The following is a 12488-nucleotide window of genomic DNA, read 5'->3' as shown; positions in this document are numbered from 1 at the left end:
GGCACAGTAGCATCCAGACATTGAAACACACAGACATATGCAGGTGGGTAGCAAAGATGGAGGTGTACATAACACACGTCACATCTGACAGAGATTAATGTATGCAGTTGTAGTTATCGCAAAGCCATGTTTTAAGGTGTGTTGTAAAGGTGGAGTATGTATGTATATTTTTTATGTAGGTAGGTATTGAGTTCCAGTTTTGTATTGCTACAACAGAGAATGATAATTGACCAAATGTACTTTTCCTAAATGGGACTAAGAAGTCGCCTCGTGTGGTGCTTCTGGTGATCTGACTGGTATTGTTACATTGGATTATGAATGAGTTAAGAGGAGGAGGAGCAGTGTTATGCAAGACTTTGTAGACCAGGCAGATGTTTTTGTATTTGATCACATCTTCCCAGCTCAGAAGTTTACGGTTATTTAGGATGATACAATGATGAGAGCTGTTAGGCTTCTGGTCCAGGACTTTAAGGGTTTGCTTGTAGAGAATTGCTAGTGGTTTGAGTGACGAGCTGTTAGTTTGTCCCCAACTTGTCAAACAGTATGTCAGATGTGACATAATCATGGCGTTCATGTATAATTTGGCAGCATTAAAAGGCATTACATTTCTGATGTATTTAAAATTAGTTAGGCTAAACGTGACTCTTTGGCATACTTTCTTAATGTGTGCTTTGAATGACAGATTGGAGTCAATAATGATACCCAGATATTTAAATTGTGGCACAATGCTAATATTTTTACCGGAGATTGATATATTGGACATGGTGTTACATTGTCTTTTAGTGAAAAACATTCCTACAGTTTTATTTACGTTAAGTTGAAGGCATGAACGGTTCAGCCAATTTGGATCTGATCCATAGCTGTGATGAGTTTGGCAGCAGCCAGATGTTTGGTCTTGGCATGCACATATATTACAGTGTCATCTGCATATAATTGTGTTTCAACATCAGGGCAGACAGATGGCAGATCATTAATATATAAGGTAAACAGAAGCGGGCCAAGTATTGATCCTTGAGGTACACCGGTGCATAGGTTAAGAGCTGATGAACTGTGGTTGTTCACAGAAACATGTTGGCTTCTACCAGTTAGGTATGACTCAATCCATTTGAGTGCTAACGAGGAGAAGTTAAAAGCAGACAGTTTGGCAATAAGGACCTTATGGTTGACTGTGTCGAAACCTTTGCGAAGGTCTAAGAACACAGCACCGACAACACCTCCTTTGTCGACCATTGCGCGGACCTTCTCTAAGAAGAAACAGTTAGCTGTTTCAGTGGAGTGATGGGCCCTGAAGCCAAACTGCATGGGATGGAGATTAAATGGACCATTATTTAAGAAAGAAACAAGCTGCTCTGATACCCACTTCTCAGCAACCTTGGAAATCACAGGTAAAATGCTGATTGGGCAATAGTTGCATATGTTCTGGGGATCATCTGACTTGAATATGGGAGATACAATTGCAGTCTTCCAGGTACTTGGGAATGTCCCCTGTAATACTGACAGGTTAATAGTTTGTGTGATATGGGGGGGCTATGTATTCTTTCAGAGATTTAAGCATTATAGAATCCATACCATATATATCCTTCGCCGTTGAGGTTCTAAGAGAATTAATGATTGCTTGAGTCTTAAGTTCAGAGATGGGTTGAATGCTGAAGGAAGGCTTGCTTTCGTCAACCTTAATAATATTTTCTGTTGTTAAGGGGAAATTCTGTGCGATTTCGGCTACAGAATTGATAAAATATTCATTAAAGGCTACAGCTATTTGTGCTGGGTCTTGCATTAGCTTACCATTCAGTTTCAGCTCTAACTGGTTCCTAGGCCTGTGGTTGATCCCCATTACATTCTTAATCTGTTCCCAGATCAGCTTTGTGTTACCCTTTGCCTCATTGATAATTGTTATAAAAAAGTTGGCTTTGGCCTTTCTGATTGCTTTGGTTACTTTGTTACGTAATGAGGTGAACCTCTGCCTATCACTATTTAATTTAGTCTTCAGAGCTCTTTTCAATGCAGAGTCTCTTTCCTTCATCAGGTTAAGTATTTCAGTATTGATCCAAGGAAGTGCATTATTTTTTTTCTTTCCTTTCACTTTTCTAGTGAACTCCTCAACTAAACTATGTAACTTGGTTGTAAGCGTTTTGCAATCTGCTTCTACGTTGCTCCCAGTAAGTATATTTTTCCAATCAGTCTGCTGAACTGCTCTTTCAAAATTGACCATTTCATTTTTTGGGATCCTACCAGAACAGGTGTGGCAGTAATCAGGCCTGGGTGTGGCTAGAGAAATTGAACTCAGGTTTGATAAACCACAGTTAAGTAATGTTTTAACAGGGGGGGCAATCACTTTTTCACACAGGGCCATGTAGGTTTGGATTTTTTTTCTCCCTTAATAATAAAAACCTTCATTTAAAAACTGCATTTTGTGTTTACTTGTGTTGTCTTTGACTAATATTTAAATTTGTTTGATCTGAAACATTTAAGTGTGACAAACAAGCAAAAAAAAAATTAAAAAAAATAAAAATATCAGGAAGGGGGCAAACACTTTCACACCACTGTATTACACCTTTACACCTATTACACCAATTACACCAATTACGCCAATTACACATATTACACATATTACACATATTACGCCAATTACGCCAATTACGCCAATTACGCCAATTACGCACGCCTATTGCACATATTTCACCTTTCCACATATTACACCTTTTGAAGTACTAAAAATTTAATTTTGATTGAAACCCAATTTTTGAATAAATGATCTATTTGCCTTCATTTTCCTTGTGGCTGTTCTTAACCAAAATATCTACTAGTCTTATAAGTTTTGATGTCCTCCACCAAGTGGTGCTGTTCTAGTAAGTCATCAAATATTGAAAAATAATTGCCAAGTGGCATGATTTAGCATTTATGAATGACCATCTCTTTTTTTCTATGCAGTATTATGAAAATCAGGGTTCATTATCTGAAAGTAGACAGTGTGTCAGACTATGCATTGTGAGGGTGTTCCCTGCTTAAAGGCAAAGATACGGTGCTCCAGAAACAACACAAACCCCAATTTCCGCTTGCTTGTGACTTTTTGGGTGCCACCCACCCCTTATCTTTATGGCCACCTTGTTAATGCAAATATTGAATCAGCTGATCATGTGGCAGCAACTATATGCATGAAAGCATGTCATACATTGTCAAGGTTCAGCTGTATTTCATACCAAATGACAGAATGGGGAAAAAAATCGACCGTGGAATGACTGTTGGTGGCAGAAAAGGTGGTTTGAGTATCTCATAAACGGCTGATCTCCTGAGATTGTCATGCACAACAGTCTCTAGAATCTGCAAAGAATGGTGCGAGAAACCAAAAACATCCAGTGAGCAGCAGTTCTGCGAGCAAATATGTGTTGTTAATGAGAGAGGTCAGAGGAGAAGGGCCAGACTGTTTGAAGCTGACAGGAAGGTGATAGTAATGCAAATAACCACACGTTTCAACAGTGGTATGCACAAGAGCATCTCTGCACCTCTAAGTGTATAGGCGACAGCAGCAGATGGCTTGAGTCTAATAAATACTCTCACTGATTGTATAATGAACATTTACAAAGTCTGAGCAGAATAGGAGCGGTCACCACTCACACACACCTCACAGAATGGATGACCCCTGAATTAAACCCTGGAGAAGTGGCCGTGGGACTCATAGATTGCCACTTTAACTGGTCTGAATTATAACGCATGTATTTTAAGGTTATGTTCTCAATGTCTGTAGAGAGATCGTGGGATTGGTCTACAGGAATGTGATTCAATTTCCTGGGTTGTATTTCCACACGCGTTGTGTGTTGGGTTCCTCTGTTCAATATCCTGTTGGGGCACGGATACATCAGAGAGACCTCTCCCACTTGCTGTGAAAGCGCTCTGATGGCCAGCCTTCCAGTGTCAATAAGGCTTTTAGTGGAGCTGGCTCAAAATAACCCTGCTCTCCCCTTCCTCCCGCTCCTCTTCTTCAAGGTGTCCTAAATATTTAATGTCTGGGGCTTTTAGTAAATTTACTGAAGCTAAATATTTTGGTGTTCATCCATTATTGGAGTGTTTGAGCGTGCTGGATTTCAGCTCAGGAGTCCATGGGGTTTCACCTACTCCTCAGAGAGAGGAGTTTGTCACGATCTGATTGGTTAAATGTAAGACTGAAATCACGCACTCCACTAAAAGCCTGTGGAAGCCTGCTTTCCTGCAATCTGCAGAAATGAGAATTAAATATTCTAAACCTGTGTGATACACTGACCAAACACTGTGCCTACCATACCAGTTAGAATATTGCACAAACCAATCACATTGTGAGACGTCCATCACAGCAGCCAATCATAATTAGGCATTGTACAACATATCCTTTACATCAGCCAATTACTGGGTTGGATATACACCATAGCAGCCAATCAGAATTGGAGGTTGTAAACCTATATTTTAGAGTGGCCAATCACGGTCAGGGATTGACCCAGAGGAAAAGTGATGTACGGTGTACAACACGCCTCTGAATATCACAGTTTTTATGTTTGATTGCATATTTAAAATTCCAATTCTTCTTTGCTGTATGCTCTGAAAACGCGGTGGCGACTGGGAGCGAAAAAAGTGCTCCAAAGCCAACGTACGTTTCTGTTCCACCAAGGACAACGACAGTGTGATGTGTTGAACTTGAGTTACTGGATGAGTTAGAGACGCGGGCAGACGACACAACTCACTGCAGTGAATGGTGTACAACACACCTCCAAATATCACAGTTTTAAAAAATGTAAGCGTAAGTCTCTCAGTGTAAGAGTGCAGTGTTTAGTCTGCAGTGCAGGCAGTGCTGTAGGAGGTCAGGTTGGAGCCGGTCTTGTGTAAACTCATCTGGTGAACATCTCCGGGGCTGAAGGCACTCGGCGGAGGTTGGGATTGATGGTGGGCTTTTTGTCCTCGTTAAACTTGTGGGGTCTCTCACTGCCTCACCTCCCCATTACTCAGTGGTGTGTGGGAGACTAGAGCGGCTGCTAGTGTTAGCGCTGGGCTAATAACAGGCTCCTCCCCCTCTGGGCTATGCTATATGTCTATACACACGCACTCACTCACTCACTCACTCACTCGCCTTTAACCCTTTCTCTCTCCACAACAGGTGTGACAGCTGAACATCTCCTTCCCCCCTCTCTCCCTCTCTCTCTCTCTCCCTTTCTCCCTTTCTCCCTCTCTGCTCTGCCCACCCCCTCTCTGTCTATGTCTGCTAACCTGTGCTATTGCTTGTGTTACCGTGGAGATGACTCTTAATTCCTGTTAATCTCTTCCTTGCACTCTTTTTATCTTTCTATCTGTCTCTCACTCTCTCTTTTCCAATGCTTAAATTAGAAGTGGAACAGAAAGGTAAATGGCTCCCCTCGAAACCAAGCTCCATCCCCCCGCCCTGTGTATGGTGTTATGACCCCACCCCCTAGATAACCGCACCCCCTCTGTACATGCTGTTACTCCAATGAAACACAGGTTAGGAGGTCCCGCCCCCTCCCAGGCACCCCCTGTCCTGTTACTCTTCCCCACCCCTAGGAGGTGCTTTCCCCTGTTTAACCCATCCCCTTCCAATAGGGCGGTGGCCTTTCCTGTTTTAACCCCTCCCCTCTCATAGGGGGTGTGGCTTGTCCTGTTTTAACCCCTCCCATGGGCGGCGTGGCTCATCCTGTTTGAACCCCTCACATCCTTTAGGGGGCGCTCTCTCTTGTTCTGGTGTTGCTTGGGTCTACACCTTCTCCCCATAATCTCTATCACAAAGCCTCTCCTACCCATAACCCTCTCCTACCCAGAATCCTCTCCTACCCATAACTCTCTCCTACCCAGAATCCTCTCCTACCCATAATCCCTTCATCCACATCTCCTCCTTCAGTTAGTCCTGCCCCTCTTTCAGTATGTCTTCCAACATCCCTTCTTTTTCAATCTTCTTTTTAATGTAATTTCTCTTTATTTTCATGACTTGTGCTTCTGATTCATTTAATTAGGCAGTTTGAATTAAAGGAGAAGCTGAATTCTGCCAGTCTTCTGTTTTACAGGAGAGCAGTCTACGCGTGCGTGCATGCATAATGAAGTACACTTAGAGAATTTTACAATAATAAATAATAATATAATAATAATATGGTCACATCTTACACCCCAAAATGTCCCACTCTGCAACAGCTGTAATAGAATATCACATGCTGGATGGAATGAGCTCATAGCAGTGCAATGCTCATGAGACAATGCTGTGAAAATGGCAGTGTGTAATGGAATATCCTGCAGTCCAACTCAAACTCCAGTCCTGGAGGGGGCGCTGTGTCTGCAGGTTTAACTCCAGTCCTGGAGGGCCGCAGTGTCTGCAGGTTTAACTCCAGTCCTGGAGGGCCGCAGTGTCTGCAGGTTTAACTCCAGTCCTGGAGGGCCGCAGTGTCTGCAGGTTTAACTCCAGTCCTGGTGGACCTGGTGTTTCTTGCTCTAGATTCTTTAACTGCCACCTTCACAATGCCCAAAACAGCACAGACAATCACCTGGTGTATTTGTGTGTATGTGTGCTTATTTGCTCATTTAAAAGTGAGGGGTTGAGGGGTTGAGGGGTTATTGCAGTCTGCACACAGTGTATCTTTCATTCCATCTTGCTTCAGCTTTGCTGTGTTTTTGCCCCTGTCCTCCCCCCAGTCTTCCTTTGTCCTGGGACTCTGCGGGGCGTGCTGAAGCCCTCCTTCCTGTTTGAGGCAGAGCAGCAGGCGGGGGCTTGGTGCCGGGACCCCCTGCAGGGGGGGGAGAAGGTGTACTTCCTGCCCTGGACGCCGTACCGCACGGACACGCTCCTGGAGTTCTCCTCTCTGGAGGCGTACCGCGGGCGGAGACAGAGCGCCTCCTACAGGCTCCCTCACCGCGTGGACGGGACCGGCTTCCTGGTCTACGACGGCGCGGCCTTCTTCAACAAGGAGCGCACGCGCAACATCGTCAAGTTCGACCTGCGCACGCGCGTGAAGAGCGGAGAGGCCGTCATCCCCGGGGCCAACTACCACGACACCTCGCCCTACCGCTGGGGCGGCAAGACCGACATCGACCTGGCGGCCGACGAGAACGGGCTGTGGGTGATCTACGCCACGGAGCAGAACGACGGCAGGATCGTCCTGGGCCTCCTCAACCCCTACACTCTGCGCTTCGAGGCCAGCTGGGACACGTCCTACGACAAGCGGTCCGCCTCGGACGCCTTCATGGCCTGCGGCGTGCTCTACGTGGTCCGCTCCACCTACGAGCACAGCGAGAGCCAGGGCGGCCGCAGCCTCATCGACTACGCCTTCAACACCCGGCTGGGCCTGGGCGGGCCGCTGGACATCCCCTTCCCCAACCAGAATCAGTACATCACCGCCGTGGACTACAACCCCCGGGACAACCAGCTGTACGTCTGGAACAACTTCCACATCCTCAAGTACAACCTGGAGTTTGGCCCTCCGGACCCTGCGCAAGGTGAGGAGCCGGATTCATTTACCAATGCTCGGTCCAGGTAGTCTGACCTGCTGCACTTCACTGCCTCAACACTTCTTTATGACCCGTGAAAGCTGTCCAGTAAGAGCTGTGAAACTCGCCCATCTAACCGATCCATTACAGGTACTTTCATTACAGGTGTTTTCATCCAAAGAGACTTTAGTTCATTAGACTATATTACATTACATTTTGCAGATGCTTTTATACATAGCGATGTAGAAAACTGCATATCATGATCATGGAACAGACAACAGTACAGGTCAGATAAGGTACAATCCACGTATGATCAGTTGTAAGGCCATGGAAATAAGTCCAGTACACAAAGTAGATAGGCCAAGTCTGTAACTACGATACCAAGACATCTACAACTTCAGGAACTACAGTACCAAGACAAATACAAATTCAAAAGTCCATAATACAAGGGGCTAAAGAGAGAGACAGGTAGATTAGGGAATTTGGGGGTCAAGGTGCAGCGTGAAGAGATGAGGCTTCAGACTGCGGAGGAAGCGATGCGCTGGCCAGTGAGAAGTTCTCATCAGGATGGGGAGGTCGTTCCACCACTGGAGAGCTAGGCTGGAGATGCAGTCAGGACATTCACACGGCTGGCAGGGTGAGCAGGCTGGCCTGTGGCCGCAGAACGGTGGTGTGTAGGGCTGAATGAAGCCCTGCAGGTAGGGAGAGGCTGGCCAGGATCTCTGGACTTTGAATCTAATCTGACCAGCACCTGGGAGCCTGTGGCAGAGCTGCTGCTGGGCGTGACGTGAGAGAACTTTGGGCTGCAGTGTCTGGATGAGCTGTAGAGGCCCAGGGCGTGTAGAGGCGTGTAGAGGCGTGTAGAGGCCCAGGGCGTGTAGAGGCGTGTAGAGGCGTGTAGAGGCCCAGGGCGTGTAGAGGCGTGTAGAGGTGTGTAGAGGCCCAGGGCGTGTAGAGGCATGTAGAGGTGTGTAGAGGCCCAGGGCGTGTAGAGGCGTGTAGAGGCGTGTAGAGGCCCAGGGCGTGTAGAGGCGTGTAGAGGTGTGTAGAGGCCCAGGGCGTGTAGAGGCGTGTAGAGGTGTGTAGAGGCCCAGGGCGTGTAGAGGCGTGTAGAGGCCCAGGGCGTGTAGAGGCGTGTAGAGGCCCAGGGCATGTAGAGGCGTGTAGAGGCGTGTAGAGGCGTGTAGAGGTGTGTAGAGGCGTGTAGAGGCGTGTAGAGGTGTGTAGAGGCCCAGGGCGTGTAGAGGCGTGTAGAGGTGTGTAGAGGCCCAGGGCGTGTAGAGGCATGTAGAGGCATGTAGAGGCCCAGGGCATGTAGAGGCAGCAGGGCGTGTAGAGGCCCAGGGCGTGTAGAGGCGTGTAGAGGCGTGTAGAGGCGTGTAGAGGCCCAGGGTGTGTAGAGGTGTGTAGAGGCGTGTAGAGGCCCAGGGCGTGTAGAGGCATGTAGAGGCTGCAGGGCGTGTAGAGGCTGCAGGGTGAGTAGAGGCGTGTAGAGGCGTGTAGAGGCCCAGGGCGTGTAGAGGCATGTAGAGGCTGCAGGGCGTGTAGAGGCTGCAGGGCGAGTAGAGGCTGCAGGGCGTGTAGAGGCGTGTAGAGGCCCAGGGCGTGTAGAGGTGTGTAGAGGCGTGTAGAGGCTGCAGGGCGAGTAGAGGCGTGTAGAGGCGTGTAGAGGCCCAGGGCGTGTAGAGGCATGTAGAGGCTGCAGGGCGAGTAGAGGCTGCAGGGCATGTAGAGGCGTGTAGAGGCCCAGCGCGTGTAGAGGCTGCAGGGCGTGTAGAGGCGTGTAGAGGCCCAGGGCGTGTAGAGGCATGTAGAGGCTGCAGGGCGAGTAGAGGCTGCAGGGCGTGTAGAGGCCCAGGGCGTGTAGAGGCTGCAGGGCGTGTAGAGGCGTGTAGAGGCCCAGGGCGTGTAGAGGCGTGTAGAGGCCCAGGGCGTGTAGAGGCGTGTAGAGGCTGCAGGGCTTGGCTGATTGCATATACAGAGTTACAGTTATCAAGATACCTGTAGCCTGGATGAGACTAAGCAGGGTCCAATCCCCCAGGAGCAATGTGGGGTTAAGGGCCTTGGGGAGGGGGGGGCAGGGCTTTATTGACCCAGGGAGACTGGGGGATGGTCAGAGGGCCAGCCTGGGTGAGCTGGGCTGGGGTTGTGGCACTAGACTCCAAGGTTAACGGCCCTAATCGGCAAGTCAGCACTTCGGCTCGGAGTCTTCCCTGCTGTCCCAGTGTTTCTCCTAACACTTAAATATATGTGTGTAATTATCATCCTAATTACCCTCTAATTACTGGGAATTACAAAGCACATGATTTCAATTAGACATTCAACAGTTTTTCTTGTTGCTTTTTAGCAAATGCTAGTGCTTGCTAGATATAATAGCCTTGTGAGAAACATATCATGAATTTAAGTGGTCCGATCCACGCCATGCTGAAGGTCACCTCTGCATGCGTGTTAACATGTGAAATGGCCGTGGGTCACATTCTCTGTGATTTAGAGATTTAATTTTAAGGCTTGGTTGACCGTGTGTGGACAAGTAGCAGAAGAAAAATGGCAGATTGAGGATAAGGAGGGGAGAATGAATGGGCTTTCCGCCCGGGAAGCTTCCTTCTCCAGCAGTCAGGTTTAATCACACAGACATAAGCGTCAGTCCATTGTGATTAGTGTTTTAACTGCGCAGCAAATTGCCCTTAAAATTACAAATGTGGGCACTCAATCCTCCTCTTTCACCCAGAAATACCCAGAAGAGCCTTCAGAGTAAGTACTGGTACAGCTGACGTTTCTAAAATAAAAGCTTTTGTGTGGATGGAATACGTTTGTACCCTCTTCCTCTCTGCTGCTCTACAGTGCCACCTCTGGCTGTCCAGCGGAACTGCAGCAGTTTAACTGCATCGGTTGTCCTGGCCTGTGCCTGTGCCAGCGTGTCGTTCATTCACTCTGTTATATGCAGCGTGTTGTTCATTCACTCTGTTATATGCAGCGTGTCGTTCATTCACTCTGTTATATGCAGCGTGTTGTTCATTCACTCTGTTATATGCAGCGTGTCGTTCATTCACTCTGTGAATGAACGACACGCTGGGCATGGTTATGAACAGACGGGCGGGGTTATGAGCAGACAGGCGGGGTTATGAACAGACGGGCGGGGTTATGAACAGACGGGCGTGGTTATGAGCTGACGGGCGTGGTTATGAGCTGACGGGCGGCGTTATGAACAGACGGGCGGGGTTATGAGCAGACGGGCGTGGTTATGAACAGACGGGCGTGGTTATGAGCAGACAGGCGTGGTTATGAGCAGACGGGCGAGGTTATGAGCAGACGGGCAGGGTTATGAGCAGACAGGCGGGGTTATGAGCAGACGGGCGGGGTTATGAGCAGACGGGCGGGGTTATGAGCGGAGGGGCGGGGTTATGAACAGACGGGCGGGGTTATGAACAGACGGGCGGGGTTATGAGCAGACGGGCGGGGTTATGAGTGGAGGGGCGGGGTTATGAGCAGACGGGCGGGGTTATGAACAGACGGGCGTGGTTATGAACAGACGGGTGTGGTTATGAGCTGACGGGCGGCGTTATGAACAGACGGGCGGGGTTATGAGCAGACGGGCGTGGTTATGAACAGACGGGCGGGGTTATGAACAGACAGGCGGGGTTATGAACAGACGGGCGTGGTTATGGTTATGCAGTGGTTTTAGTGATGATAGTCATACTGGCATTTGTCCACTCAGTTTGCAAAAAAATACAGTTTAGTAATATAACAAGTTTAGTGGCTTAGGGAAATTTATCTTGACACCTGCTTGTGTGTTTCTGTTTAATTATGCGGCCATTGACAAGTAACAGAAGGCAATTAATAGCCCTTTTCAGAACAGACCTGATGGTCACTATCATACACATTCCAGTCTTTTAAAAAGTGAGATTAAAATGTGTACACAGGGAAAAGATGGCTGCTTAAGATTTAAAACATTCACTTCCCAGTCTTATTTACGTCCCGAGTACAGGTCCATCCACAGGCACCTCATTGGCTGATATTGTGTTGATGTTTCCGTGAGCAGGACACCTCATTGGCTGATATTGTGGTGATGTTTCCAGGTGTAAATTGCACATGATTTCAGATCGCTCCAGATTGGTTTCTGGTTTCTGCAACATGCTGTCCTCAGGTTGACCCCGTATATCTCCACCTCACAAAATGCTGCCCATTGGTGGTGGTTGAGGCAAGTTTCCCCCTCATCACTGTAAAGCGCTTTGACTACGAGAGAAGTACTCTTTAAATGCAAGCAATAATAATAATAATAATAATTTGACAGATTGGCCTTGAACAAAGGGGTATGCCTTTCCTGGGTACCAGGAATGATGATAGATCTTTAGATCATAGTTGTTCATGTAACCCTTGGGAACCAAAAAGGGTGCAAAGAATAAGTCAGAGAGAAAAGGTTAAATAAATATTGAAATGAGTTTTAATGACAGCCGCTTTGTTGTAGCCATGGCGTCACATTCAATGGCAGCGTCAAAGAGAATCGGGAAGGTTCATTTCTTATTCACATTATATAGTGAGTGGCTTGTCATGTCGGCTCTGTGATTGTGCACATACCACAGGTGGGTCGTCTTAGCTAAATGAGCTGTTCACAACTGAACCAGAGCTTCCTTGCTTAATCTAATTAGTGAAAAACCATCGCTGTCTACATCCAATGTAAAGTGAGGTAGCAAAGCTCAGCCGTGGGCGGTCAGATTTACTGCTGACGCTGATGGCTGCAGTGGAGCTGTGCCGTAAATGTCTCGGGCAGACAGAGCGCCTGGGAATGCCATATGCACCTGGGAATGTCATTAGCACCTGGGAATGCTGTACGTGCTTGGGAATGTCCTGAGCACCTGGGAATGCTGTACGTGCTTGGGAATGTCCTGAGCACCTGGGAATGCTGTACGTGCTTGGGAATGTCCTGAGCACCTGGGAATGCTGTACGTGCTTGGGAATGTCCTGAGCACCTGGGAATGCTGTACGTGCTTGGGAATGTCCTGAGCACCTGGGAATGCTGTACATGCTTGGGAATATCCTGA

At 47.7% G+C, this 12488-nt stretch overlaps 1 pseudogene; it reads left to right on the top strand.

The window, feature by feature from the left end:
• The window catches only part of LOC133128185 (adhesion G protein-coupled receptor L2-like), a 96961-nt pseudogene that overhangs the window by 43837 nt on the left and 40636 nt on the right, over positions 1-12488 (top strand).

The sequence above is a fragment of the Conger conger genome, chromosome 5 (genome assembly GCF_963514075.1).
Source record: "Conger conger chromosome 5, fConCon1.1, whole genome shotgun sequence".
Classification (NCBI taxonomy): domain Eukaryota; kingdom Metazoa; phylum Chordata; class Actinopteri; order Anguilliformes; family Congridae; genus Conger; species Conger conger.
The sequence above is the reverse complement of the archived record's forward strand: the minus strand, read 5'-3'. Positions and strand labels throughout refer to the sequence as shown.